Source organism: Panthera uncia (genome assembly GCF_023721935.1).
Source record: "Panthera uncia isolate 11264 chromosome B2 unlocalized genomic scaffold, Puncia_PCG_1.0 HiC_scaffold_24, whole genome shotgun sequence".
Taxonomy (NCBI): Eukaryota; Metazoa; Chordata; class Mammalia; order Carnivora; family Felidae; genus Panthera; species Panthera uncia.
Genome location: NW_026057580.1, coordinates 79,090,933 through 79,098,562, shown reverse-complemented (window position 1 = coordinate 79,098,562; position 7,630 = coordinate 79,090,933).

The window sequence follows — 7,630 nt, the reverse complement described above, 5'->3', positions numbered from 1 at the left end:
ATGATAATAATATTTATTATGATAAGGCTAACATTTAATGAGCTAAATGCCTATGACTGTTATTGGTGTCCTAGTGCTTTATTTTTAGTTTATTTATTTATTTTGAGGAACAGAGATAGAACGTGAGTGGGGAAGGGGCAGAGAGAGGGAGAGAGAGAGAGAATCCCAGGCAGGTTCCATGCTGTCAGCACAGAGCCCTACATGGGACTCAATCTCACCACCCATGAGATCATGACTTGAGCAGAAACCAAGAGTCAAACACCCTACTGAGCCACCCAGGTGTCCCTAAACTTGTATCTGAATCTTAGTTTTGCTGATTTCTTCCTGTGTTGCCTTGGAAAGTTGTTGAATCATTTCTGAAACTTTTTTAAAAAAATATTTATTTGTTTTGAGAGAGAGAGGGTACATGAATAAGCGGGGGAAGGGCAGAGAGAGAGAGGGAGACAGAGAATCTTAAGTAGGCTCCATACCCAGCACAGAGCCCAAGGCTGGGCTCCATCCCACAAACTGTGAGATCATGCCCTGAGCCGAAACCATGAGTCAGGTGCTAGACTGACTGAGCCACCCAGGCGCCCCAGTGCATTAAAAAAAAAAATGTTACAATACTCTTATAGAGTATGTATTCTTTCCACTTTAATGATGAAGAAACTGAGGCACAGCGATGTCAAGGTACTTATCTAATGTTCTACCACTGATAAGTTGTAGAGTAAGAATTTAAAGATGAGTTCTTTGAACACAGATTCTATTAATCATTTTGCCACATTGCATTTAATAGTAATTTATAAGTTACTGATTAAGTGGTTATAAGAGGAAACCAATTAATTGGATGATGATTAAGACTTATGTGAAAATATAAAGTAATCAGAAATATTTATTGCTGTTTATATGTTACTTGATATAAGAGAGTTAATTTACTAAAATTATTTTAGGTTTTAAATGCTTAAAAAAATTAAATGTATCCTGGTTTAAAAGATAAAGTCCAGCTAATATGAAGAAGTTTCAGAGATCATCCAGGATTCCAACAGGGATCTTTCTCATTTATTCTTTTTTTAGGCAACTATAGGCTCCGGCATTGAATATGTTTACCATGGAGGTTCTTGGTCCTTTGATTTCAGAAAAGTGTTTAAATATTTAGGATAAAGTTCTAAGAAGCCTGTAGATGGCAGCAACTTTCTACTGTTGGGTATTTGCTGTTCATAAGCACATTTGGCTGAAAAACAGATTGAAATTAGATGTAGGACTACAATCTGTGGTAGCTGTGTACTAATGGATGCAAGTAGAAGTATATTCTCTATTTGGCTTTCCAAAAGCCATTTTCTATGACTGGTTTTGAAAAGCTATGCCATGCCTTTTATTTAAAAAAGGATTGAATCATATTTGTCTGGACCTGAAAGGAAATGCTGAAGCAAAGGCAAGCCATTCTCAGCAAAAGCAGTATCAGGGAGCATTCTGTTGTCATTCTTTGACATTGCATTTAGGCAGCTACACCGTTTTTCTAAACACAGTGACCTGCGCGATTTATGTGGAATTCCACAAGCGATGATCCAGTAAATTTACTAACAGTTCCAGTAAATTTGCTTCACGGATCCCACATCTGATGATTGCCTTCTGCTCTTGGCATTCTCTGCCTAATATACCATGTAATATGGTGCAAATCGAGAGTTTTATTTTGTCAAGTCATTCACTGGAGAGGCTAGTGAAGCCTTTTACTGTGTATTAAACAATTGAAGCCGCTGATGATTCAGATTGCATTGCTTTTGAAGGTTTTATTGGAGTTGTCAAGGAAACATCCATACTCCTATTGCTCTTCAGACAAATTTACTTAAGTATCTTGGGTGCTTCTTATTTTTATGTTAAGCAAATTAGAAGTATTAAGATTGCTATAATTGTGATCACTCCATGTGATAAACGTCTCTTTGGATTCATTAACTAGTATTGATGAGAAAGGATGGCCTGTTAATATGTTTCAGTAGAAGTAGAACATTAGGTCTCTGTCCCAGAAAATGTTGGAACTTTTACAGCACTGTCTGAGTTTAAAGAACCAGAAAGAAACATTTTGTGGATCTTACTCTACATGAGTTGTCCTCTGACTGACAGTCAGATAAGTTTTGGCTTAACTGTATTATCTGGGCTGATTTCTGATGTCTGTTTTTTTTTTTTTTTTTTTTTTTTTTTTGTCAGTGGGCCAGAATCCAAGTAAATATTTTTGGAAGCAGGACACCTTGTTCAAAGCTGACAAGTCCAAGTAAAGTAAATATTCATGTTCACTAAAACCAAATGAGAGATGAGATGAGCCAAAAATATTTATGGGAGCTCATTTTCTTTATGTAATTGGTCCTAAAGGAAAAATGAAAGCTAATGAGCTCCAGGGATTTGCCCCATAATTAGTTTTACACTGTCATGGATACAATGAACATAAATTGATGCACAATTTATATAATAGAATGCCTTTACCATTCTGACATGTAAGGGCAAGAGAAGCATCTGTTTTCTGTTAATTTACTGAAGATGTTTCTTTATATAACCATCTCCAGGGATATGATTAGCACCACAAAATCATTTTATAGTACAGTGCTTAATGGAATAATTCTATTCTATCATAGAACTGTCATCCAACCATTTTTAATTATTGAAAATAAAATAGACCATCAGGATAGTTTCTGTCATTTATAGAAATGTTTAAAGAACTAGACAAAACTATCCTTACTTTCTGTATTCTTACTGGCATTGGGTTCAACAATACAACTGAAATAGTAAATATCAGTGGTCCAGAGGAATTTGGTTTTAGTGCAGTAGATAAAAATTTTTAAATGCTATTTATTAGAGCCATAGAAGATTATTCCCAATTTTAACTAGATATCAGAACCTTAAAATTCATGAATTCATAGAATAAATATTTGAGTGCCTACTTTATGCAGCAGTATACTTGTGAATAAGAGAGACATGGTTCTCAACCCCATGGAATCTGGGTTCTTCTAGGGGAGAGATTAAAAAACTAATTTTACAAAGTAATTTAAAAAAAACATTAAAGCCATGTTATTTATATTGAAGGAGAAGTTCAGTGTATCATGAAGATATTCAAAAGGAAGGTATAATGTAATCTGGGATTTGAAAGAAGACTCCTTTAGAGTTAATTTTTAATTCTATCTAGAATGAAATAAGATTTTGACATAGTTTGCCTGTTATCTACTTTTACATAGTATGGTTATAGGACAACTCAAAGAGAAAAATATGCAGGAATTAGGAAAAAGTTGACATATTCTGTGAGCAAAAACATAGATATGTTGGTCCTGTGGGTTCTTAATAACAAATCTCTCATACATGTGAGACGGATATTTATTTAAATGAGAGGATATATTTGTTTTTTAGAAATGAATTTAACTTCCATTTAAATAAATTAGATTTTTAAGTTACTTTGTAAAATGATCCACAACAGAATCAACAAGTGGATTAAGTTTTCCTGGAAATGAACAGGCTTAATTTTAATAGAATATTTCCTAAGAAATGGCATTTTGGATTTGGGTGCATATATATCTGTAGAAAAACAAGTCAGGAAAATGTGTGATGCTCTGTTCTGTGTACACATTTGTCTAATTCTTGTGAAAATGAGATCAGACTTGTAAAGCATCAATACTTTATCCCAGAGCCTGACGGAGACAAAAAACTATCCACACTTTTTTAGACTGAGTTCTTATAATTTCCAAAATATAAGGGATTGGTTAATAGTGATAGGATGTGATTTTAATATATTTTTTTAATTTTTTTTAATGTTTATTTATTTTTGAGACAGAGAGACAGAGCATGAACAGGGGAGGGGCAGAGAGAGAGGGAGACACAGAATTGGAAGCAGGCTCCAGGCTCGGAGCCATCAGCCCAGAGCCAGACGCGGGGCTCGAACTCACGGACGCGAGATCGTGACCTGAGCTGAAGTCGGACGCTTAACCGACTGAGCCACTCAGGCGCCCCAGAATGTGATTTTAATAATGGAATATTTTTTTAAAGCTCAGAAGTTTCAGGGAATGTTTGAAGGTGGGAGAAAGAGACAGAGAGGCTGTCAAAAACAAATTCAATGGGGGAAAAACAAACGTACAAAAAGAGAACCACAAAATGACAATCAAAACGACAAAATTCAATTCCTGAAGATGCAGATAAGTGAACTGTCCTTTTGATGCCAGAAATCTTTCTTTCACTCTTAAAATAGATGCCAAAATGCACTAACTGTTCATGTTTTAGACATGATACTTTTCAGTAAAAATTTCTGTTTTTATCTACTCAGACCTTGATGTGTTCTCAAGTTTTGTCAACAGAGTTAACTGTTGTCTGCTTTTCTCATCAGTCTTATCAAAGTTTATTTGATGTTTTGTGTTGTTTTATTTTTATTTAAGTTTATTTGTTTTGAGATAGAGAGCACGAGTCAGGGAAAGGGGCAGAGAGAGAGAGAGGGACAGAGAATCCCAAGCAATCTCCACTCTGTCAGTGTGGAGCCTGACATGGGGCTCGAACCCACAATTCATGAAATTATGACCTGAGTTTCAAAGTCAAGAGTCGGATGCTTAACTGACTAAGCCACCCAATCGCCCCAGTGTGTGTTATTTCTTATCTATAATTTTGTTGTTGTTTCTTTAAAATATAAATCTTTATAATTTGTTCTGAAGTTAATATTAGCGTAAGGAAATTAGTCCTATACTATTCAGATCCCTCTTAAATCGAACATAAGTAAAAAAAATGGCAAAACTGATCCCAATTACTTTCATTTGTTTGCAGAAATTATTCTGCTGCTGGTTACTTGAGAATTTTCTTGATTTTATTTTGTATTTTGTTCCTAGAAATCTCTTCTTCAAAGAGATTTTCAAAGAAAGCACTTGCTGTCCTGCTGATGGGTGGTGTATGCAGATTTCTGCTCAAAATAGCCAAATTTGAGGATGTTTTGTGCACATTAATAATGATGGATGCGTTTTCCTTGATTTTAGCACTTGTCTTCTGTATTCAAACATAGTGCTACTGGTGTTTAAATTTTTCTTTAGTGTTTATTTATTTATTTTTGAGAGAGAGAGAACAAAGTGCAAGAGAGGGAGAGGCAGAGACAGAGGCAGACACAGAATCCGAAGCAGGATCCAGGCTCTGAGCTGTCAGCACAGAGCCCGATGTGGGGCTCAAACTCCTGGATCACAAGATCATGACCTCAAAGTCAGAAGCTTAACCGACTGAGCCACTCAGGTGCCCCATGCTAATGATAGTGTTTAATGCACTAGACTTATTTGTCGAGGTGAAGAAAATAATCAATGAAAGATTTGCTAAGTCTTTGAATCCATAAAACATTTTAAAAGTTATTATTATGCAACGGATAGTGACCATCTGTTCTCTATCTCCATTGAAGCCAGAACAAGAGGAAATACACTTAAATTGCAGTATGAGGTAGGTAGGTTAGAATAATTGAGAAATTTCCTGACAGGGTTATTAAGCACTGAAATGAATCAGGAAGAGAGGCTGTGAAATCTTCTTAGATTCTTTTTCCCCTTTATTATTAGAAAAAAAAAAGTCCTGCTCTCCTTATTATGCTAGTTTGGCCTGTAAGCTGATAGACATCTCAAGATTTAGTTGTCTCTACCTATGATTTCACAAATGTGTTTCTTTCAAGGGTTAATGCAAAGGGAGGGCTGTGAAAAACTAACAATAGTCAAATAATAGCCAAGATTTGTTGAATTTTTTTATTGTGTAGTAAGCTCTGTGTGAAGAATTTTGCAACCACTTTCCCATTCAAATATTGTAATGAATGAGGTAGTTCAGTCTACATGGATTCTGTGTTCAGCTTTCAAGTTAATGATGGCTGTAACACACCAAAAAACTCATTGCTGGCAGGAGACTTTTATGTCTCTTACATTTACTATAAGGATTAAAAGTCATCACTTCTAAGACAGCAATAATTCCCTTAGAGAGGGACAGAATATAGCCTGGGAGATGACTCAGTCAAGTCGTTTTGGATGTGCTTATATGGCACAGAGAATTTATCAGTTTCATGGAGCTGTATCAGGGAACTCATTATTTCCAACGCTCTGTGTTGTCTCTGATGATAACATGATTATGAGTGCTCCTGGTTTCAAAGTGTGCCGTGATTAATTCAGTGAGCTGAAAATCATTGTTTTCCTTCCAAAAGGCAGAATGTACTTCTGTAAAAGAATGGACCTAAGTGGCTATCAGTATTCATAATACAGCAGAGAAGGGTATGTGTTTAATGGCTCCAGACCTTTGAAGTCCAAATACCAATATCTGTCTCATTGCCATCCCTTCCTCTGCAACAAACGCTTCACTCTAGGGTTTCATAATGGTCTTCAGGTCTTCCCTGAATTTTCCAGTCCTGTGTGATGAAGGTTATTTTTGCTTCTGTTCCTTTGATTGTAAACTTTAGCAACAGAGATAGGCCTTGATTTCACAATCTTGTAAGCATGCCAACAGTTTAATCAATGGGAGATGCAGTGAGCCCAACTGAAAGAAATAATTATAGTGAAAACATGTAAGTTGGCAGTTTGCTAGAATTCCCTGAGTTGATGAAAGGAAAGAACATTTTCCTCTTTTGATAAGGTTTTCCAAATGCACTCATTTTCTTTAGCTGTTCTTACACTACTGTTGCTGTTTCCATGATTTTTAGCCCAAGTTTTATGAATGTCAGAAATTCCCAAGGGTAGGAGTAATTAACAATAAGTCCAGAACTCTGAGTTATAATTAAGGCTTGCCATTTGAGTCACCAGGATTTAACTGACTCAGGCTTCAGAATTGAAACAGATTTTCTTTGTGGCTTTTACATTGTTTTAATAAAATTAAAAAAAATTTTTTTAGAACAGCAATCAAAAATAACACAGAGGTATGTATAAGGCCAGATATTTCCATGGCTTAGGTAATTCACAGAATGTAAATTAAGCACCTTTAAAAAAAATGAATGAATAATTTATTAAGTTTTGTCAGTGCCTTCTTGGCTGTTTAAATTTTTTTTTCCTTTTCCTTGTTTTTTAAATTGTTGCTAGAACTCTGTCATTTCCATCTTTGTGGGCAAGTGGCCTTTAAACCGTTTTGGCTTGCACCAGGGAAGTATAGTACTGTGCACTATTGTTTTGGCTGTATAGTTAGACACTTCTGACTATTAATGTGAATTTGGACAAGATCTAAAGCTCCTTTTACTTGCCTGTGAATATGAGAATAATAATATTTAACTCAGGGAATTGTGTGATTTGATGAGATCATTCAGATAAGATTACTAACACAACTCTGTCCCACATGCTGCCTTCCATAAATGCCATTTCTCCTCTTCCTCTTCTTACTTCTGTTCTTTCTTCTCCTCCCAAGGATTCTTTGAGTTCTAGAACCTTTAATTTTTTTTAATGTTTATTTTTTGGGGGGGGGGAGAGAGAGAGAGAGAGAGAGAGAGAGAGAGAGAAACAGAGAGAGAGGGAGACACAGAATCTGAAAGCAGGCTCCAAGCTCGGAGCTGTCAGCACAGAGCCCGATGTGGGGCTCGAACCCATGAACTGTGAGATCATGACCTGATCCAAAGTTGGACGCTTGTCCAACTGAGCCACCCAGGTGCCCCTAGAACCTTTTGAAAAGCCAATGAGAGCTTTGAGTCGAGAAAATGAAC